Source organism: Apostichopus japonicus, chromosome 22, assembly GCF_037975245.1.
Source record: "Apostichopus japonicus isolate 1M-3 chromosome 22, ASM3797524v1, whole genome shotgun sequence".
Classification (NCBI taxonomy): domain Eukaryota; kingdom Metazoa; phylum Echinodermata; class Holothuroidea; order Aspidochirotida; family Stichopodidae; genus Apostichopus; species Apostichopus japonicus.
In genome coordinates, this window is record NC_092582.1 from 23,314,482 (window position 1) to 23,337,076 (window position 22,595).

The 22,595-nt window shown below is 36.5% G+C and overlaps 1 protein-coding gene and 1 long non-coding RNA gene across 11 annotated transcripts in view; one reads left to right on the forward strand and one right to left on the reverse strand.

Moving 5' to 3' along the window:
- LOC139963680 (uncharacterized) overlaps nucleotides 1-22,595 on the forward strand; it is a 242,444-nt gene that overhangs the window by 105,204 nt on the left and 114,645 nt on the right. The window contains exon 6 of one of the 10 annotated variants that reach the window (XM_071964721.1): nucleotides 7,575-7,684. The exons of the other annotated variants lie outside the window; for them this stretch is intronic. The gene's annotated coding sequence lies outside the window, so the exon portion shown is untranslated. Of the gene's footprint in view, nucleotides 1-7,574; nucleotides 7,685-22,595 lie in introns of those variants that run through there. 10 annotated transcript variants of the gene reach the window in all.
- LOC139964013 (uncharacterized) lies at nucleotides 574-5,566 on the reverse strand. The gene is made up of 4 exons (XR_011791817.1): nucleotides 4,980-5,566; nucleotides 3,988-4,164; nucleotides 3,149-3,310; nucleotides 574-1,827 (listed from the first exon to the last, which is right to left on the reverse strand). It is a non-coding gene; the product is annotated as an uncharacterized lncRNA (long non-coding RNA).

Genomic DNA, 22,595 nt, shown 5'->3' on the forward strand with positions numbered 1-22,595 from the left:
AGGATAAGGGGGGGGGGGAGTTGGGATGGTAAGTTATCGAATTTGTGTCCTGGGGAGGGGTCTTCTTAAGTCTGTGACCTATCTGTGATGAGTTCCAAAATATTTTTGTTTGCTAATAACAACCGTGAATTAGCTAGAAGATACTTCTCTGACCTTGAAAATGTCAACACTGCCCCAACCCTCTCCGTATGGGCTTGACACCTATTTATTGACTTTCATTACTACTTTATTGTTTACTTTTTAACCGTTCCTTATTTTTGTCACTCAATCGTCGAGTCAAGGTTTTCTCCCTCTCAACAGGGTGGAAGGACATTCCCCCACCCCTGCCCCCTAAGCCCGTTGTGATGGCCATGCGCGAAGCAAATCTTCATTTGTATAGACAAATGGCATTCCAGGCAATTCCAGTGATAAAGGTTTGTTGTTTCTTATTATGAAGGTTTCTTATTGGACAAAAGTGGTTCAAATTAGAAAAGATGTATTAGACAATATTCTCTTCAAAAGAGCTGCAAAACATACAGGAAACAAAACAAAGCCAAACAAGGGAAAGAATAAAGCAAATAGGACAGAGCAGGATGCAATATGCTAGATTTGTTGTCTCATCATGTTTCTCACACTTTAAATATGTCATTCTTGTAGAGAAAAGTTTGTTTAAAGAAAGTTAATATAGTAAAAATCAAAACATGAAATTGGATGATAGTCATGCACAAACACAATATTCTGAATCTATATCAGACTGGGCAAAGAGTGAAAAATGATTATACATGGGATCAGGGAGCCAGGAGCCGGGGGGGGGGCACTGTCTGTACATACTATTTTTAAAATGGCATCCCATATCTTTTTATAGCAAGGTTAACAATAAACAATCTCAATAAATAGTATTGATAACATACTAACACATCATATATATTTAAGTGATATGGCCGGTGTGTATCGGTTTATAGCATAACGAGTGGTGGTTGTGGAATGAGAAAATGTCCCTCTGATGTTGTGTGCCCACACCCATTTCCTACCCCCTGCATGGGGAAATTTAACTGGAATGATGACTCTCCCTTTGTAGCTCTGATGCAACTAAAGATAATCCATGCTTTCTAGAGCATCCTTCAAGCAGGGAGGTATTGCTTGGTTAGAATGATATACTACTGTCACTCTTCTTCAAACAATATGTACTTGAAACTCTCATAATCCACATGAAGAAAATCCTCTTTAGAGTTTGGTAAAGACCTCAATAAAACCATGCAGAAGTTTCCCTATTAGAATCCCCCCCCCCCCCCCCCCTTGAACTGCTTTCCACAGACAGTAAGATAAAATGCTTTAATGTGCAACTTGATACCGTCAAAAGTTAAATCTTGATTGTAAATTACAAAATAAAATAGCTGATTCTCATGTATCCAACGGGTTTTTCGTTAAGACTTACACAGAAATCCATAACAGCAAAAGTTACAACAGGAAGCAGAATATGGTCAGTTATATGTTTTACTATGAGAACTTATCTTGAACACATTTTCCAGAACCAAGAAACACGCCTTCGTATTTGTTATTTAATGAAGTAATGAGGTGATAAAGAATTTCAAGCGTCACAACCCTTCAACTTGACCTGCAAATATATGGATTTCCACCGAACGACTGGCAGTGAAAAGTCAATGGCCTCTCTTTGCTTAAACATATAGCAGCCGACAAAGTTTTCTCTCATGATATGTTAGAGTGAAAGACAAGATTATTGTCGGTAACAAGTTAACTGCTAAGAAAATCGTCTAGACATGTCTTCTGTTAACTTCATACATACTCCCTCCATTGGTGGTCAGAGATGAGATATCAGTACAACCAAATCTGAGCAAAATAAAAGTTGAAAGCAATATTATGAGTAGTGAATGCCACACTGTAAGTCATATATAAAATAAATTATCATCTTGAAAGGTTATGTGTAAGCTCCACTACAAAGATAATTAACATTCACCATATTGGTTAAGTGTAGACTGTATAGTGTACAACTGAACTATGCTTAGGCATTGAGTTAATTGGATGATCTTTTATTGTGACACTTACATGTTTATGGGAATACTGGGTCCATTTTTTTAATTGGAGATTGCATGTCATAATTTTGGCGCTATATTGTACAGTTCACTACCAAACCTGAAAAGTTTTAACCACATGAGCCAATACAACATTTGTGACATATTAATGAAATTTAATATCAGAAATTTATCAAATTAGCTTAAGCTAGGATACAACAGAAGTTTGATGCCTTTTGGTGCTCTATTGATGTATGTGTGCATGGCATGACTGTTTAATGCCGATCAAACATTAATTATCCTGAATCAGGATCCATGGGGGTTCAAAACACCCTCTCTATGACCCAAATGCAAAACCAAATAATGCTAGCTAACCATTATTATGGTAAAATGTACTATTATACATCATTTTGCGTCAAGAGACCTAAACATTGCCCTATTTTGCCAAAACAGAGGGTCCCTCTCCCAGATTTCAGGAAATATCCCCCCACTATACACACAAACACATTTAGCAATTTTCCACAACGGACCTAACAGAGAAATGGTACCAAAACTCAGTTGATACATTATCTATCTTATCTTGTCGAAGTTCCTGTCAAAACAGCCAATTAGTAATAAGTTCACACTTTCTAAACAGAAAAGTTCCCTGTGGTTACAATATCAAACTGTCCAACACCTTTTTGAAAAACAACACACAAAAGGTGGTGTCTAGCTGTGGAATGTGGTCTTAATTATTTACTCATCATTTGTTTGAACAAATAAACTGTGTCTGCTGCAGTGAAACATGTCCAGCCAAAATCACTTTTTGGGGATGTAAATTAAATGACGACAATTGTCAGGCTATATGCTACTTAAAAACCAGAGGTGGAACCTTTGCAAGTAAATATAGGAACAAAAACTACTTACATATAAACTTGTTAATGGGGACTTAACCTGCAAAGATTTACAGTACACTTTCTCGGTTCTCACCTACCTTCGTGACCTTTCTGTATGCTTAATACCTATTTGGAAATAGAACAGAATAGAATCTGCCATGCACTACAAGTTATTTGCATGGTACAAATAACAGATATGATGCCATTCATATTGGAACTAGTTACTAACTACAGAAAATTGTTCACTTTTTAAGACATGCTTACCTCATCATCACATCAGTAATGAAATAAGAAGTTGATGCTGCAGTCTTGTCAGGCACTGCCTTAGCCTGTCTCAGGCCACTTTGAATAGAAGTCAGACAGTGTTATCATGTACAGTCGATTGGCAGCTGTCACTGGTAGAGGACCAATAAGATCAACACCAACCTGTTAAGAAAGAAGACAGCATTTAGGTGCTAATTTAATTTTTTTTTACAAGTTGCAGGCTTTGCCTTGACTGTTGTTCTATTCCATTGCTTCATGCTGTACACAGATCTAGATAAAAACAGTGGGATATCTGATCGAAACAGGGTGTTGGTGGATTTAGGCCAATTATTTTTACCTTGCAAATATGAAAATGTAACTTACACCATACTGTACCATATATTTACAATCGCTTCAACCACTAAACCAGTAAAATGATACGCCACTTTTTGCAACTTACAATTACATGCGGCAACATGCCTATATTGATGGTTGCTCTGCAGTTAGGCCAGAGTGTGGCTTAAAGGTTTGCTGTATGGGCCCTAAATATGCCAAATTTTCACTTTGGACAAAATTCTGTAAGTATGTTTATATCCCTGAAGGAAATTTACCTCACTGGGACATTCAATCATCTCGTGTCATCATTTAGAATGTCTGAGCACAATTTAAAGGGTTATTACCCCCAGAAAAGTACTTTTTGAAAACTTCTAGCAACTAAAGTGGCCAAAATTTAGGGCCAATACAGACTACCGTTAAACTTGTAAATGTTTAATTTGTCCAGAAAGAATGACATTAACTAAACTAAACCTTCACTGCATACTGCGGACATCCTGTGCAATTAAAACAGATTGAATATTTACCTGTTTCCATAATCCAGTTACAGGAATGCTATGGAGACTTGTTCGTAGGTCTACATGACAATGACGCTTTGACATCCTGTTGAACATAACTTGTTACATCATCGTTGATAGTTTTCCAATAGAATCTAGACAATAGACATAGTCTGTTGTCTGGTTTATCTATGCAAAGATGAACACCTTCAAAGAGATAGAAAATTCATGATCAAAGGAGATATCATGTTTTTTTGCCCCCCCCCCAAAAAAAAAAAACCACAAGCAAACAAACACACACAAATATATGGGCTGCAGAATTGGTAGTTCTAGCTGAAGTGCCTTAAAATTGAATTACAACTCTATATCAGTGTTTGAAATGGAATATTCCCATTATTGTACACATTGCTTGGCCACAATTGGGATCTATAGATATTTAAGAAGTTTTCTTCTGCAGTGAGGTTTGGCATGTAGAGAATATGCCACACCTAAAAAAAGTACTATCAGGCCTTCAATAATATATCTGTTCTTACCAACCAAAATTAATGAACGTGAATTTATTATGTACAGTATTAGTGCCACTTTCCTCTAGAAGTAGGCTCGGCTATATGCTATAGTCCAATAATTGCATTTTATAGTGTCCCATGCATGCAAACCAGACTAGTTCTCTAAGCTTTAGTAATCTGTTGTTATCTTTTATGATAGGCAGGGCGATTAAAGGTGGAAATTTATAATAATTGTCACAAAAATTTGTTTGGGTAAACAATTGGGTAAACAAAACGAAAAGAAATAGGCCCTAATAACTTTGCTCAAGCATACAACTGATTATAATGTTGCACAAGCAATTGCTTGACTTTTGCGAATGAGTTTTTACAACTAACCAAACGTGGTAAAAGAATATCATGATTTGTTCACCAAAAAGGTCCTAGAGGCCTGGTTATAGTTTAACTGTGGAATGGCCGTTCGCCATTTAACAACCAAAGGCATACTGTGTATCCTATACTGTAAGTTACAGACATTACCTTATAGATGTCACTAGTCAGTGTGAGCTGCTTCGATTTGGGCGAGTTGAGTAGCCCTAGATAGCAACACTTTCCTTCAATTTCGGTACGCAAGAGTTCCATTTTCAGCCAGTCTGAAAGACTGACTTTGTCTCCGTAAGATTCTTCTCTGTTTTATTCTTGTAAACCCACTTGGATAGCTCTCATCTCTTAGAATATCCGCAATTTGTCTCACGTTTTCTGCTAGCTTTTCCGTTTTTAGTTGTCGCACGACTTTACTGCTAAATATACGGAAGCCGAAATGCGACAATTTGCTAATAATACGGATACTGCCAGAGTCCATTACTAATTAAATTTTTGCTACTCGGACGTACATGCTACGGCGGACATTGTGTTCAGGGGGACACAATTTACAACAAAATATATGACCGTCAAATAATGTCCCCCTCCGTGTAACCATAGCATATTCTGTCTGGGGAGACAGTCTGTACCAACTGGCCTTGTACAATAGGTCCGGGGAGACCAAACGTACTGGTAAATCCAGTATAAACTGTCCTGTGGGACCGGGACAGTTTATCCTGAATATGGAATATTTGCGACAGTTTGTACTGCTACACCGGCATTCGTTGTGTTTACTTACATGGAATGTTGTAAAAATCGTGCTGAACTATGTATATATATATATATATATATATATATATATATATATATATATATATATATATATATATATATATATATATATATATATATATATATGGGAAGAGAAATAATATGAAAACTGAACTGACTAATTTCTCAGAATGTACATTAACCACATCTTTTAACCGTCAATGAACTTGATGATTTGTTTTCAATAATGCGGTTGTACTTTTCTCTGTGTATGATATAGTTCATCGGTATTGGCCCCAAAACAGATAAATTCCTTATTAAGTACTTCTCATACGGCTGCGAAATTATATTTCAAGAAATGTTGACTATAGTGTTTAAATAATGTGTGGTGTCCTGTTGTTTTGTTGATACAGTTACCCACAAAGAGCTTTTTACAGACAATAACTTGCATTTTGTTAACATGTTGCTCTCTCGTTATCTGTAATTGTATAATACCAAGTTGTATAAATGTATGATTTGACCCGCTGAAGTGCCATGCATTAAGTTGGGCATATAAGTTTGTATTCCGTTCTTTGTTTTAACTTAAAAATTTTTTAAAGTGTTTATGAAGCTGTATGCAGAATTGATACCTTCATAAATTCAACTCTTTTCTAGTATCCAATTTATATTAAAATGCAATGTTTAGGAAAAAAAATTGTTCACGAATTATTACGTAAAAAAATTAGAGAAAACAAAATGAAAGAAAGACTACAGTGGGGAAAAATAGGAATCCCAGATACTGTACAGACCGTTGTTAATGGCTTCAGAATGGAAACTAAAATAGCTCCCTCAATCACACGCGGAATTTGATTTCAACCTGCACATACACATACACTACTCGTAGTCACTACAATCATATCCGATCTGTATGAAGGTCATCAGCATTGCTTCAATTTGTTCGTGTGCTGAAAAAGGAAAGTGTTGAATGTTTTGAAAAGAACTTCTCTGGCGGTTAAGCCCCTTCCGATTAGTCCCAGGCATTGAGAAGTATTCAATTAGACAACCGCAAGGTTGTAGGGAAATGTATTTTGAGGGTGGCAGGAAAAAAAATACGAGAGAAGTTCGACCATACTCTGATCATGACATTAGGTAAACTTGTTAGCATATGGGTGAGCAATGATGAATATAAAAATATATATATTTCTCCAGAAAGAACTCAAGACGTTCTTATTCATGAATGCGTATCCATTTGTTTGATAACTGTTGTTTCCATGTTGTGCACTTTGTTCCTGCAGCGCTTCTGCAGTTCTTTTTAACTGGATATAAGCGCTTTACAAATGCATATTATTATAACAATAATAATTATTATATATATATATATGTATATATGAATGTATATATATATATATACACATACATTTATATATAGATAATATTTATAGAGATATATAGATAATATCTATATAATATATATAATAAAATATTATATATATAATGTCTAAATGTGTGTATGTATGTAGGTATTATAGTGTAGTATATGCATGTGCTCATGTGGTTCTATTGCTGCGCAAGTTCATATATACCCGAAATGTACGTTGAACTAGTCGACCTGCAGGTGCAGCTCACCACCATGGAAATGGCATATGATGGTTTCATCCCGTATAAATAGTTGTGTCAAAATAATTTAGGTAAAGCATATACATCTAGCTCAGTGTTTTGTATTGCTTACACCTGAAAGCCTCACGTGCCGCGTGCACCTCTCTATTTTCCTTTCCAATTCGCGTCTGTATATTTATAAAAAAAATAAAATATTAAAAAAAAAAATCATTTTTTTGTTGTTGCCCCCTTCAAGTTTTTTTTTTTAACGGAATCTTCAGAAGCAATTTAGTCGCGCATTTTGTGCGTGTTATCCGATCTCACTTTCCGTGCGTTTGCCGCCAATGAAGTCGTCGCAAGCCGCGCTGATAAATCACAGTATGGTATTTTTTTTCTCCCTTCTATTGCCGATACTTATGGGGGCATCAGAGGCCAAGGAGGAACACACGGTGACCCCAGAAATGTCACTGGTTTTAGCTTTGCCATATCTGGAGTACCTGCAGTTGAAGCCCATGGGCCCCATTAACCGAGAAACCGGCTCTCGCTTTCATGCGTGCTTCTTATAGGTTTCTTATAAGCCGCGACCCAGTTTTCTTACCACGTAGAGTCGAAAAGTGTCGTTTATAGTGTTAGGGCGCAACGAGATCGGTACTGAGGGATTTCCAACCGGTAAGCACACCGACCAACTTGGCACCCTTTGGGTTGATAAAATTTATATTGAAATATTTACCTTTTATGCTGTTTTGAAAGGGCACGTCTCTCTCTCTCTGTATCTCAGTTTTCTTTTTGATTACTATTTTTTTGTCGTGGCTTTTGTTTTAGTTTAATTTACGAGCTGTGAATGCGACCGATTTTGTGATCTGCGTGGGGACTCAGGAGAAGGACTTGGTGTATATAATTCACAGCAGTGTGATTGTAAAAAGTAACATGTGTAGACTACTACTACACTAGTACCAAAGAATCTTTGTGTCTCTGAAGTATTTAAAGAAACGTTATTAATTAAATTTAAGACAGCTTAGCGGGGAAAAACTTTCCTTGAGTATATGTTGATGATGATGATGTAATGAAAAGCAAAACAGGGTGTGTAGGGTTAGAAATGAGATTCGATGAAGGATGGGTGAAAATGGGAGTACTGGAGGGCAAAGGTGCCGGGCAGGTGGGGGTGAGTGGGGTGGGGTGGGATGGGCGTGGGTGCAGATGGAGGTTACGGAGGATACTGAGGGGGTGATGGTGGTGTGGATGTGTCTAACAAAGGAAATGTAACTGTGAATTTGACTATATGACGGTGTTATAGACGACACGTGATGAGTACATGGGACCACCGCGATTGGTATACCCCCTTCCCCCCACCCATACTGTTTAGACGGGGAAAGCCCAAAAACATTAACATGCATATACATTATAACTACCGCCTACCTGTATACTCACTGTGATAAGCCTACACTGTATATAATGTGTAGCAATACCGATTCACGAATCGTCAGAAACAGACACACTTGATCATTAAAGGGGTATTCTGGTCGCTGTAACTAAATGTTTACCATATCGCTTGAAGTTTTCTACATGTGCAGGACAAGCCCAACATATTCGGGTAGCATTTTATATCTTGGAGAAAAAACATGTTAGTGTCATTAAGATTACTATACAGCTAATTCAGTTTCCAAAACATTGATCTTAAACCAGACAGCAAAACTGCAGTGTGGTTTCGATGATGCTACATGAATGTGAATGTGACACAGTAGCCTGGAACATATAGCCAGGATACAAACTTGCGTTAATTTTCTGAAATTCTCCTTTAAGGTTAAAAATGTACCTTTAAAGAATGCGTTATATCTCTGAAATTCTCCTATAATGATGACGTCAACTCCTCAGTAGAGGCCCTTAATGTTAAATAAATTGTATTTAAAAGTTGTAACGTATCAACCAAAACATGTCATTTAAGTCCTTTGGATAATATGCAGCACCTCTTATCCTTGCAAATTATGAAACATCTTGTAAAATATGTCATCTAAGACCAAAAAAGAAATATTTTTCCCCAAAAAAAGAAAATAGCCTCTCTAAATTATAGGTCGGATAAATAACGACAAAAAATATATATATATATAGATATTTCTAGAAAACATAAGAAGCAAATTTGCTCATTTTGCCCGAAATACCTTTCCCCAAAACAAGAGCAACCATAGACTTGTCAACATGTATATTTCTGAAAAAGGAAAGAACGAAGATAAACAGATAAAAGCAACTTCCACGATAATTTCTTTTCGATAACACTTATCATTTTGCTCATAAACTAATAGGTGTATAGCACTATTATATATTATGTAGGTAGATAAATGGGCATGTTTTGAAAGCGCGATCAACCCCCTGAGGCCTGAGGCATAAACGTTCGCGTCGATTGCATATAGCATACAGGCCTACGCAACTATACTCTCCGATCAATTTTACTCACAGAAGGAATAGTCGTATCGATTAATCCCATAAATCAATCAGAAATATGAAGATGCCGTTCTGTCTGGAGAGGAATTTAATAACATAAAAATAGTATTTTTCAGTTTGACGGCATTGAACTTGGGAAAAATAGTCTGGATACTTAAAGATTAAAAATGATAAAAAAAAATACATGCATAACAAAAACACAAGAAGAGAGAAATCGATTTTATTTATTATGTTTTCTGTGAACATATAGTACAATTGACCTGATTATATCTGGGTTAAACATGGAATAAAATTATTTTCGATGACCAGATAAAATCGGCCAAACGAGATCGAAATAAAAAATAAAAAAAAATCTATAAATGTATTATATAAGTTCTCCTTGTAAGACAATAAAGTTTAAGTTTATTTTTTGGTATAGTGAAATACCAAAATGATCGGTAAAACTCAGTTAAGCCTGTTGCGTGTGTTTGCTATATGTACCGAATTTCATCACGCGATGTTACACCCCCGCAAAAAAAAAAGTTTTTTTTTTCTAGTTTGTTGTGTTAGTGCCACAAGTGACAGATGAGTGAAAGATGACTTTAAACAAAACCAGGTTTATAAATGTTTGTTATTCATTTTCCAAAAAGAAAGACAGAGGAGAAATATATTTAATACACGTTATGTCACTTTTCATTTCATTTTCGAGATATTCAACTCTGGAAAATGGAATGCTCCCTTTAAAATTACATCGATGATGACGTAAGTCCCTCAGTTTATGCTCAAATGTTAGTAATGTTAAATTGTTGTTTGATGAGTTCCAATCACTGTACTCAAAGAAGTCAAAGTTAATCTTTGTATAAACAACATAGTTACCCGTGGATTAAAGCAGACACCTCCGTCCTCGGCGGGCAATCTTTTGACCATTTAAGTTTTTGAAAAGTTATTCGTTTTTATATCGATCATTGTGCATCTATATTCTTGAGACTATATAGGTACTAGTCCCTGTCGACTCTCTGATGACGTAAGCCATTGACCTGCAGGTCATGATTTCTCAAGCACTAGATAGAGACATAAATGTCACGTGGACTGGCAGTACCTTTAATTAATGTAACATAGACACAATAAAACGCCGTGTAACTTAATTTCATCCTTTATTCATTATGTTAATCAATTCCCCAAATCCTGAGATTCTTTTCACTACATGTATGAACATTTATATAGCCTACCGTGCTTTCAAATGAAGATTTATACATAATAGGTCGAGCCTATACATTTGGATATACCACTCTTCGGTGAAGATGGCACGTCAGTTATGAAGTACATAGCGTATTTGTATCATCATTTAAGCAATAACTTAATCGTAAGGATATATTTTCCCAAAGTTTTTGGTTTTGTTTTATAGGAGGGGAGGGATGGGGAGGTGGGGGGGGGGCTCGAAGTTTCTGTTCGTTTGCATCCGTCATATATTCTTTTCAATCAGAGCGTCGTTAATACTAGCTAATGTCATTTTCTTTGACTTCTGTGTATGTTTTTTTTTCCTCCTCTCACACCCAAAAAAATATGTAAAACGATAACGTATCTGTTTTTTTTTTTATATATAGGCCCTATGTATTCCAAATTCCGAGTTCCATGTCGTGCATTTCGGGATTCAAATCATTTTCATTCAATGTGTCCACTTAAACTGCATCTTTCAGCTCAATTTTCCTTAAGGATGGAGATGTTGATATTGTCAACATTTCTACAAATTCAACTATACTTTACTTTTCTCGTTTTGCCCTCATCAATTTTGCTCCCTCGTAATCCTGGGCCTTATCTAACTAGCAGCTGTCGTTTTCCACTATTCTTGACATTTATTCCTCACCAATTCCGCCATTTTCCCTCCTCCTCCTTCTCATCTAGCTAGCTAGTTTGGTGTCGTGGCCTTTCCTACCGATATCGAACCCAACCTATTTACAAATCACCGGCCAAGAACACTCACTGCATGCGCTCACTATATACTAGCGCCGTTGTATGTGATTTCCCCTGCATAAACTCCGTCACCCTTTCCTCATCCAACCTGGTTACTCAACCCATCGTAGACTAGAGATTTTGACTAGTTCAATGTCATCTTGTGGCGTCAGTTTCTTTTCATCCTTCTTATCTCATTCGCTCGCTCGCTCGCTCTCCACCTCTCACTCTATCTCTGTTTTGTAAAATTGATTTTAAGAGATTTTATTAGTCGTTACACTTTGTAACAAAAAAAAAGGAACATGATTGTGTCTAAAGTAAATTAGACACAGCGGCTTAATCACTAATTGTAATGTTGCGGAATTTTAAGCTGAGGTAACATGCTGCCACATCTTTTTGACCCCATTCTCAAAACCACTTGTCGTTTTAACAACCGGAGGGTTTTTTGTTATTCTCGGAACCAGTATGCAAGAATGTAGGTTTATATTATATAGGCCGAGTGTCGTTCAATTACTACGTTGCCACTCAGCAAGTTGTTATGTTGAACATATATACATATATATATATATATATATATATATATATATATATATATATATATATATATATATATATTATATATATATATATATATATATATATATATATATATATATATATATATATATAAACATATATATATGTATATATATATGTATATATGTATATATATATGTTTATATATATATATATATATATGTGTGTGTGTGTCTATATATATATATATATTTATATTTATATATAAATATATATATTATTATATATGTATATATTATTATATATTTATATATTATTATTATATATATATATATGTATTATTATATATATAAATTATTATATATATTATTATTATTATCATTATTATTATAATTACGGAATCGATAAAGCTTTTCTAAGAGGACAAATGTTAGTTGAACAGCTAAACGAAAGACAATAATTACTATACGACGTTAAATACATTTCTGCCTGCATGCCTCTATAGTAAGCATGTAAATGGACTGTGGAGCTCAAGGTTATTTTAGGTCAAAGTGTTGAAATACTTGTAAAAAAGAATTACTCCCAAAGTGATTAGTGAATAGTATAGCTTTTCCTGAATGAACTTTATTTATTCTTGTTACGACGCGCTTTGCGAAAGACTAAAACCAATTATTTTATGTATTTTAGCCAATAATAATCAAAGTTCTAAATAGAGAGTTCAACGTTTTTTCTGTTTTTTTTTTTGGGAAACCTTGTGGTCAAATGGTAGTTTAAAACGATGGCAATAAACTACTCGGCTGTTGACACCACTCGGAATCCCTCATCGTACCGTTGGATTTTCCAGTCGAAATCGTGTTTTAAGAGTGTAATAATAACACAGGCTTGAGTCTTACACCATACATCGACGTTCAAGTGGCGCTATTGGCGTCGTATATAGATAATCTACCCTCTTGGCGGAAAGCCTGTATTCCTAGCCACCCCCCCCCTCCATTCCCCTATCTCACCCCTCCTTCCTCCCATCTCCGATTGTGGGAGAAACACTACTAGTTTCCATCTGTGTATATGAATGGACTAAGACGTTTTCCATTAGAAGTCACCACCAATCCAGGGTTGTATTTTAGACACGTTGAATCTGTAAGAAATGACTATTTAATGCAGTGCGGTCCATAACTTAAAGTGACTGGAATATTTAGTCTAATACAAAGAACATTAGGTCAATTACTGCACCACGAAACTTAATGGGAAAAAAACATTAGGCGTTTTATGGGCCTTAAATTATTTTGACAATGTTAACAATATAACATTGCAAATTTGTCATAATAAAAAGGGTGTTGTTGAATGTAATCCAAAGGTGTTCTGTTATTTGTATAGAATTTACTTTGGTTGAGTTATTTGAATTTGTGAAGCAATGGATTAACATTACCAATTAGACATATAAACTGAGGAGACGAGACTTCATCATCAAATTCAGCCTTAAAGGGGCATTCCAGAGATTTAAGTTGAATGTCTTGAAAACGATAGAAGCATTTCTTTCTTTCTTCTTCTCTTTTTTGGGTAGGGGGGGGGGGCTCTCTTCTTGGCAAATAGTTTATGTAAGCAACATTCTTTTGCCCCCTTTTTTTTAGTTTGGGTAAAACATCAGTGGCTGACGATGTCTATACGTCGTCGATTTGACCTTTTTTATTTGAATCACCCGCAAAGATTTACTTCAGTTTTGGAATAAATGTTTTCTTATTTTGTACCAAGAATTGCAGTGATTAGCGTGTCATCAAACCATGTGTCGTCTAAATGGTTATATACTTTTCGTATTGGCATATCTAGAGGCCAACTACCATTTGATGACCTGCTTTTAGCTTCTTATCTTCTTTCCCCGTTTGTTCCCTATCTTTTGTCCGTGGGGTTTGGCTACGTCAGAACCATTTATCTTAATAGCTAATATTTGTTCATTTGAGTTTGATTCGCTCTTTGTACGTATTGTATATATATATCTGTATATACGTCTACATATATAACAACAGGGCAATTAAGTTCACTGTATCCATAACATTTTTTCAACGTTGGCCTCTGCCTAAGGAAATGAGAACTAACTTATGAAAAGACGGGGGCCCCTCCTGTTTTATATCGACTATCCTAAAACCGGGAAAGTAGTTCAAGTCGTATGATAGGCTACGGATTCGATAGTGACGTCATGAGAGTGTCATCTCCTTCAAGGACAATGAGGGTCAGTGAACAGTAAACAGTTTATACCCTCGCACAGACGTTCTAAACAAAATTTACATGTATGTACCGTATTCTAAAGAAAACGGAAGCGGTCTGTGACACAAGATCTGGGGGTTCGATTCCCAAAAGGACGAAACCGGTCGTGAAGTGGAATTTGTCTGGTGTGTTGTTCTTTATTTATTTAATATATATATATATATATATATATATATATATATATATATATATATATATATATATATATATATATATATATATATATATATATATATATATAAATATATATATTGTTGACAAAGAAAGTGGAGCATTTTCTTTTTAAAGGTCAATTTTCATAGCACTGGTCATAAGCAGTTGTTTCATGCCATGAACCCTCTTCCCAAAAGCATTATAAAATATATGACGGTATTTTTCAGAAGGCCGATAGACTTAAGGAATATCTCTTTTTCAATTGTGTTGTAAATGGCATATTTAAAGAGGTTACCTCTCCATCTGCCGTAACCTAGAGTTCTCGGATGATGATATTCTCGTACATACTCCCTCATTTTCTGTTTATATCTCTCGTATATGCCACGTTTAATCCTTAACGTAATCCAGGCTGCTTGAATAGAACGCTGTTTCTTTGTTTCATTTCAAAATATCCGTCAGAATTATATGCATGGCCATACATCAGCGGCCTCCAATTCCTCCTAGTAATATGCTAGAAAGTTCAATAATGGTCACCAAGACTACAAAGAAAACATCCCTGTCTTGAGAAACTCAAGCAGGTCAAATAGTCCGGAAAAGTCACATGGAAACCGTTTGGCAGTTTTAAGCAAAAAAAACCGATTTTTTTAATTTTTTTTTATTAACTGATGCCCTCAGATATCCATAATTTCATATGATATCCTGAGTATATTTAATCTTCCTTTAAAAATGCTAGATTACTAACTCCACCCATTACCACGACAATACACGTCGTATCATATTTCAGTCCCTTTTCTTTGCAAACTTTTCTGATGACGAAAAAATAAAAACGACAACAACAAAACAAAAATTGTCATTGATATAAGACAACACCTTCGTTAAAGAAAACGGAGACGGTGTCCCTTTAAAAGCAGGAATTATTTTTGATTTCTTTCCAGGACACAAAATGCAGTCTAGCATTACCAAAACCACTAAAAATGTTAATATTTTGCCGGTAGCTGTAATCTGTGGTAACGAATATTTCGAAAAGACTTGATTTAAGAGGGAAGATGGAAGTTAATAGCGTATCGGGGAATACGAAATGAATACGTAGGAATTGTTTTTTTTTTTAAATTTTTTATAAAGCCCCAAGGTCAGGGATATATACAGTACATGGTACAATGGTTCGACAGAATATAATTGGGACGTTGATAAGTTAATGTCAGTTCTTAAAGCAGACTTTCGAAATAAAACTTTGATCAATGTTGAGATGCTGTTTGAAGTTACAATTTGCTCTACTAGCCAACTTTTTTATTAAAACAAAGAGAGAGTTTTTTGTGTCCATTCGACGAAATATTGAAAATCAATTAAAATGGAATCAGAATAACAGTTGGAAAACGAACTAGTGATATGTTTGAAATATCAAGTTTTCATTAAATTCCGAAACTTTGAAGTAATCAAAACATGCTTATAACAAAACTCCCTGTTACCTCAGTGTTTTTTTAACTTATATAATTAAGCTATTGCAGTAAAATGAAACCAAACATTCCGAACGACAAAACCTGTCCGAATGAATCGATCATAGGCTCAGCTTTAATTCTTCTTATAATTACTATTATCATTATCGTGCCTGATCATCATGATCATGATGATCATGATCATGATCGTCGTCGTCGTCGTCACCATCACCATCACCATTACCACCTCCACCACCACCACCACTATCGCCATCACCATCACCATCACCATCACCATCATCGTCATCGTCATCGTCACCATCACCATCGCCATTATTAGAGCTGTTTGGCAAACATTTTAAGAATGACTGTCATTGTGACATCAATAAATATGCACACCCCTTATACCACATTGTGTTTTGATTTTTGGGTTGGTAATTATAAAGGGTTTGAGTAACATATTACACAGCACGCATTTGCAATTCACTACTCCAATTTACTAATGGAAGCACTCGCATGCATATTTCAAAACTTGTTTTAAAGTCATGCAACTAAAAACCTTTTAGCTATAACAAATTTTGATTGCCTTGTTTCCCGTTGTTGTGGTTATTGGTTCTATCACGTCGAGCCTTTTTTTTCAAGAAATGCAAAGGTGACGTATTTATAAAAATATATATATATTCATCGTGTCTAGAACTGTGTCTCATGAATAAAACTATAACCGAAATGTGTCATTTAGGCTTCCTCAATGTCGACATGGCTCCCGGTGTGTAATCACCTGTTTTGATTGCGTGTCATTTTTCGACTGATGTTTTCTTTCTATCGTCACTTATTTTTTTACTTCTTTTCTTGTTTTTGGCGTTCCATAAACGATTAGCGGCCTCCCACTAGCGACTTGATGAAGGTCGACGCCGTAATGTTGTGTAGATATATTCAATAGAACACACATAATCGCTCCAAAGTATATAGGTTAGGTTGAATCAATCGATGTTTACCCCTTGCCTACCGTGCGATGCAATTGTTGATTACTAAGACTATCCTCAGCCTTCGATCAAACCACTCCGCATGACTGTGATTTCGTCGGGAAAAGGTCAACAGAAAGCCTGAGCTTTGATACTCAGTCCTACTTTTTCGATCGATTTTTAAGCGGAAAGAACCCGATAGAAGCCCACGGCGATTAAGGCCTAACTTAGGATCATCACAGTAGTCCAATACAAATCATGCATTGAAACTGGAAGATGGACAATATTAGGTTATCTCGCACAGTGATCGCTAGGCCGTTACCGTATACACGGCAGACAGTTCACGGAGACTATTTGGGCAACCCAGTTAATCAGGTGGATTCAATACTCGACACACTATAAACTTCACCTGCCAGAAGTAAAACTCATGTTTATTCATGAAGATCTTATACGCTTGTAGTTATGTATATATATATATTTAGTACAATATGTATGTATGTATATATGTATGCGTGCATGGGTGTGTGTATGTATTTATGCGTATATGTATATGTATTTATGCGTATATTTATATGTATGTATGTACATACACAAATACACGCATACATACATACATACATACATACATACATACATACATACATACATACATACATACATACATACATACATACATACATACATACATACATACATACATACATACATACATACATACATACATACATACATACATACATACATACATACATACATACATACATACATACATACATACATACATACATACATACATACATACATACATACATACATACATACAAGAGTCTGACTTATCCATGTGAAATTACTCACTAAACATACTGATAACATTAATCAGTTGAGCTAACAAAAATGTAATGAATTTATGGCACAAAAAACTACTTCAAAATCAAATGACAATTTTGCTTTTTAAGAGCAGAATTAAAATCAATACACTGGGACTGTTTACATGAATTTTAAAAAAGAGCTCGCTGACTGATTTTTGCAAAGTAATATAGTAATTCTCGTCGAGGATGAAGATTCGATTTTGTCACGTTGTTATATAGGTAGTGGCGTAGGAATGTTGTAAACAGTATGGAAGGGGAAGTGGCAGAGACGAGGGGAGACAGTCAGTGGTTTGGGCATCACAATCCTGAGGAATTTTAGGGACCTGAAATTGGACTTCTAATTTCCCTTAATTTTCTTACACGATTTTAAACTCAATAGGAAGCATGAAGCAATATTGCAGGTTACAGTGAGGTACCGAGTATTACAGCGAGGTACCGAGGTTTACAGCGAGGTACCGAGGTTTACAGTGAGGTTTACAGTGAGGTTTACAGCGAGGTACAGAGGTTTACAGTGAGGTTTACAGTGAGGTACCGAGGTTCACAGTGAGGTTTACTGTGAGGTACCGAGGTTTACAGTGTGGTACCGAGGTTTACACTGAGGTGCCAAGGTTAACAGTGAGGTGCCGAGGTTACAGTGAGGTGCCGATGCTACAGTGAGGTGCCGAGGTTTACAGTGAGGTACAGAGGTTTACAGTGAGGTGCAGAGGTTTACAGTGAGGTGCAGAGGTTTACAGTGAGGTGCCGAGGTTTACAGTGAGGTGCCGATGTTGCAGTGAGGTGCTGAGGTTTACAGTGAGATACCGAGGTTTACAATGAGGTGCCGAGGTTTACAGTGAGGTGCCGAGGTTTACAGTGAGGTGCCGAGGTTTAGAGTGAAGTGCCGAGGTTTACAGTGAGGTACCGAGGTTACAGTGAGGTGCCGAGGTTTACAGTGAGGTGCCGAGGTTTACAGTGAGGTGCCGATGTTACAGTGAGGTGCCGAGGTTAACAGTGAGGTGCCGAGGTTTACAGTGAGGTGCCGATGTTCACAGTGAGGTGCCGAGGTTTACAGTGAGGTGCCGAGGTTTACAGTGAGGTGCCGAGGTTAACAGTGAGGTGCCGAGGTTTACAGTGAGGTGCCGATGTTACAGTGAGGTGCCAAGGTTAACAGTGAGGTGCCGAGGTTATAGTGAGCTTCTTGTACTGTTAGTCAGACGATTCCCGTGCATGCCAGCTAATAATCACCGAAGGAGATTGACATTGCTGTTATCAGGTCATGCTTAAAAGCTTCAGTAATGTTAAACAATTTAGAAACTCGACTGCAAAATCAATTTCGAAGAAACCCAAAATCAGACCCACGTTCGTGACCTAATTTTGTATTTAATGTTGGTCATTGGCGTCATTAACTAATCCCTTTGTTCTAGTCAACAGTTTAATTAGAGCATGTTGAAAAGTCTGCAGTCAACGATCGAATTAGTTGTACTAAATAATCACGTGAACTCTAAATGTTCGCTCAGCTGCATGCCTGGGTAAAGTATATATAATTATATGAAGTCGGTGCACGACGTACGGTACTTATAACACACGTAGCATGAAGGAGAAGAAGATGAGACAGACAAGGCTATATATATATAGGCTATATATATAGCCTTTATCTATATATATATATCTATATATATATATTTATATATATATAGCCGTTATATAGCCTATATAGTTATGAAGCCTATATAGCCTATATATATATAGCCTATATATATATATATATATATATAGCCTATATATATAACATATATATATATAGCATATATATATAGAGCATATATATAGCAACTTTTTTTCCATATATTTTTAATAAATGTTTATACCCTATGTAGGTTATTTTTAAGTCCTAGTCATTTCTATGTTAATTAGCAAAACAATATAAACTCGAGCAATAAGGCAAAACAATAACCAATGGAGGTAATCATTTGAAAGTTCACTATTTATCCTTGAGGACTTCAAGTGTGAGATGCGAAGTCAAGCATATCAAATGTAGTTTCTGCATAACCAGCTGGCGTTCACCTGATCTGGGACTAACGTATAGACGCGTATGAGCAGATATAGCTTATTATTTGTCAGTAACTTTTTAAGAACGTTTCTAGAGAGATTGCTGGTTCCCTCAAAATATCTTCCAGATTTTGAAATCTACCAACAACAAAATAAGAAAAAAAGGTGAACGTTTCGAAAAAGTACATATTATTTGAGCACGGCAGACGAAAGGATCAATACATGACAAGAGATGGCCATTACTGGATATAAGCTAGCATATTTGGAAGCAAACACTGGTTACATTTACAACATGATCATATAAGTATTACCTCCAAAATACGCTAGAAAGTCTTATAATGGCCACTCGAGTTCAAACTTGAACAACCTTTTACTGCCCACTATCAGAGCATTGCCTCTCGGCACTGCCCCCACCCCTCCCCCTCTTCCTTTTCTTCTTTAAAATATCTCATTTTTAAGGAAATAAGGAAGGAAAAATATCTGGGGATTATCATAAGGTCAGAAGCTCGATTTAAAAGTACCTTGGCAAGCCTTTAGCACATTTTAGCATACCGACATTGGGTGGTAAATGGTGAATGCCTTTTATTGCTGAATGTATAGGCGTAATTTTAGTCTTTATATGTCATAGTCCAATTCAAAAGAAACGAAAAGAAAGAAAGATGGGTGGAAATTCTCTTTCTATTCCGGTTTTCAAAGTTATAAAATGTACTCTGGAGTGCTCCTTTAAGTGTAAACAGATTACGTCATCGACTCCTCACTGCAGGTCCGTCAATTGTTAATCCATTGTTTTATACACTTATAATGACTAACATAGCCAAAACATATTCATTTAACCTGATATAAACAACATATCATTCTTAAAGTACAATCAGCACCATTTGTCCTTTGCATGTTTTAAAATCCATTGAAAGAGGAGGCACTTTGCATTTTCATAAATACTGTTGTGTTGTGTTGCACCTGCAGAACTGACCTAGTAACGGTCTTTGTGTTAGTCTAGGTAGTTCAGCCACTTTGATTGACAAGCCTCATAAAATGTAAAGGGTCCCTTCTCAAACTTGAAACGGGTTACAGAAACACGCCTTGGACTGAGGTATTTGTCTTGTCATGTTCTGCGACATACTTTTACGCCTTAAGTCATCTTTAAATGCTCAACAGCCCCCTCCCCCATTCCCTCCCTCTTCCTCCCTTCCCAATTCCTCCCCACTCCCCCACCCTACGACTTCTTTATTGACTTTTTATGTTCATAAAGGAGCCCACTATAAGAATTTAACTTTCATGGCAGCATAAGTTAAAAACATTTCCTTCAGTCAATACAGAAGAAACATTCTGCGTATAGACTGCGTGTGGACTCTTATGAAGTTTACTGTTCTTCTTTACGTGTCAACAACCTACAAAACATGTAAAGACCTATGGGCTATAATACAACCCCCCCCCCCCCCCCATCAGTCATCCCATAGTGTCTTAAGGTTGGCCAACATCATAAAACAAAAGCGTCGGGTTTTTTTCCTCTGCCATTTTGTTTTGTTTTTGCTTCGATAATTTTGCCTCGGGGAAGATGTCTATACAATCAAGTACTTTAAGTTATTCATGTTGTTGAGCTCGGCTAACGTCTCTCAGTCACTAGAATCTTAGCCATTTTGGTTTCCCCTAGCAACACCCAAAGTTTTTCGACCTGTCTCAGACAATTAGCCTACACCGTAGTGTAAGTACATATATAACATCGTACAGGCATCAGGCGCATACATCAATTACTAAGAAGCTCCTTCTCTTGCGCTTCAACACTTTCGTTGGCAACCGTAAATATATAGTTAACTATAGGCGACTTCACACTGGCAGAACGAGCAGACTGTATACACACACACAATCCAACTTCCCTAGCAAGTTCTGAACTCAAGTAACCGTCTTTTCATGAATCATAAATTCTTGCAGCCTGCCGTGAACTTGGACGCGTCTTCCAATAAAAGCGACCTTCCATCTCACTATAAATAGCCCTATGCATGGCTGTTTTCGTGTAAACAACTCCGGAGGTTAAACTAGTATCTGCTCGCTAGCTTCAGTTCGTTCACTCAGACACCCCACCACGTCCATGTACCGTGGTGAGCACTCCCTCGGCTACCGACAACGGGAAGTGATACAGCGAGATATCAAAATGAGAGATATTTTATTGCTATCCCACCGCTCAAAGTCATGGTCAATCTAAGGTCGAGGACAACAGTTGTATTGCACTCGCAGCCGGCTTCCCGCTGAGTGCAGCATGCTAGCGAAGTTCAAGTTGTTTGGGAGAGCGTTGACCCGGGCGATTCGCTGATAAGTGTGTCGGGCTCTCCGCATATATTAACCCAGTTAGCTGCCAGGTAGTTTTAGCTGCTGTGTATTAGGCAGTAGTGGCGCTATTATATTGAAGAATGAAACGAGAGGGCTTACATATATATGTATAGCGCAAGATAACGTTGGATTCACCTACAAGATAGTTGAGGCGGAGGTCTAGTAAAGTCATAGTTAAATGGCAAGTCCGCGACGGGAAAGCGGATAGCAATGAAAATGAAAAAAAAAAAAAAAAAATTAAGCAAGGATGGTGAAAATAGGAACAGAGAAATAGATTATTGTAGAAAGATAAAATAGAAGACTTGAGATTAGTGGTAATCACGACCATTCTAAGTACAAGTAGTCCCTCCAATGTATTGTCATGTGGTTTTTGTTTTCGACACGTCCTGATTCTTACGGTAAATTTAGGTTACAGGCAGATGAAATGGTCGGATTTAATTACCTGTTTGGTGCAAGATCAAATACATCTATTTGTGTTAGGTAACATCTACTTTTTGGTGAGGTCAACGTAGCTTTTGGGGACAACATTATTCCTGGTTTTTT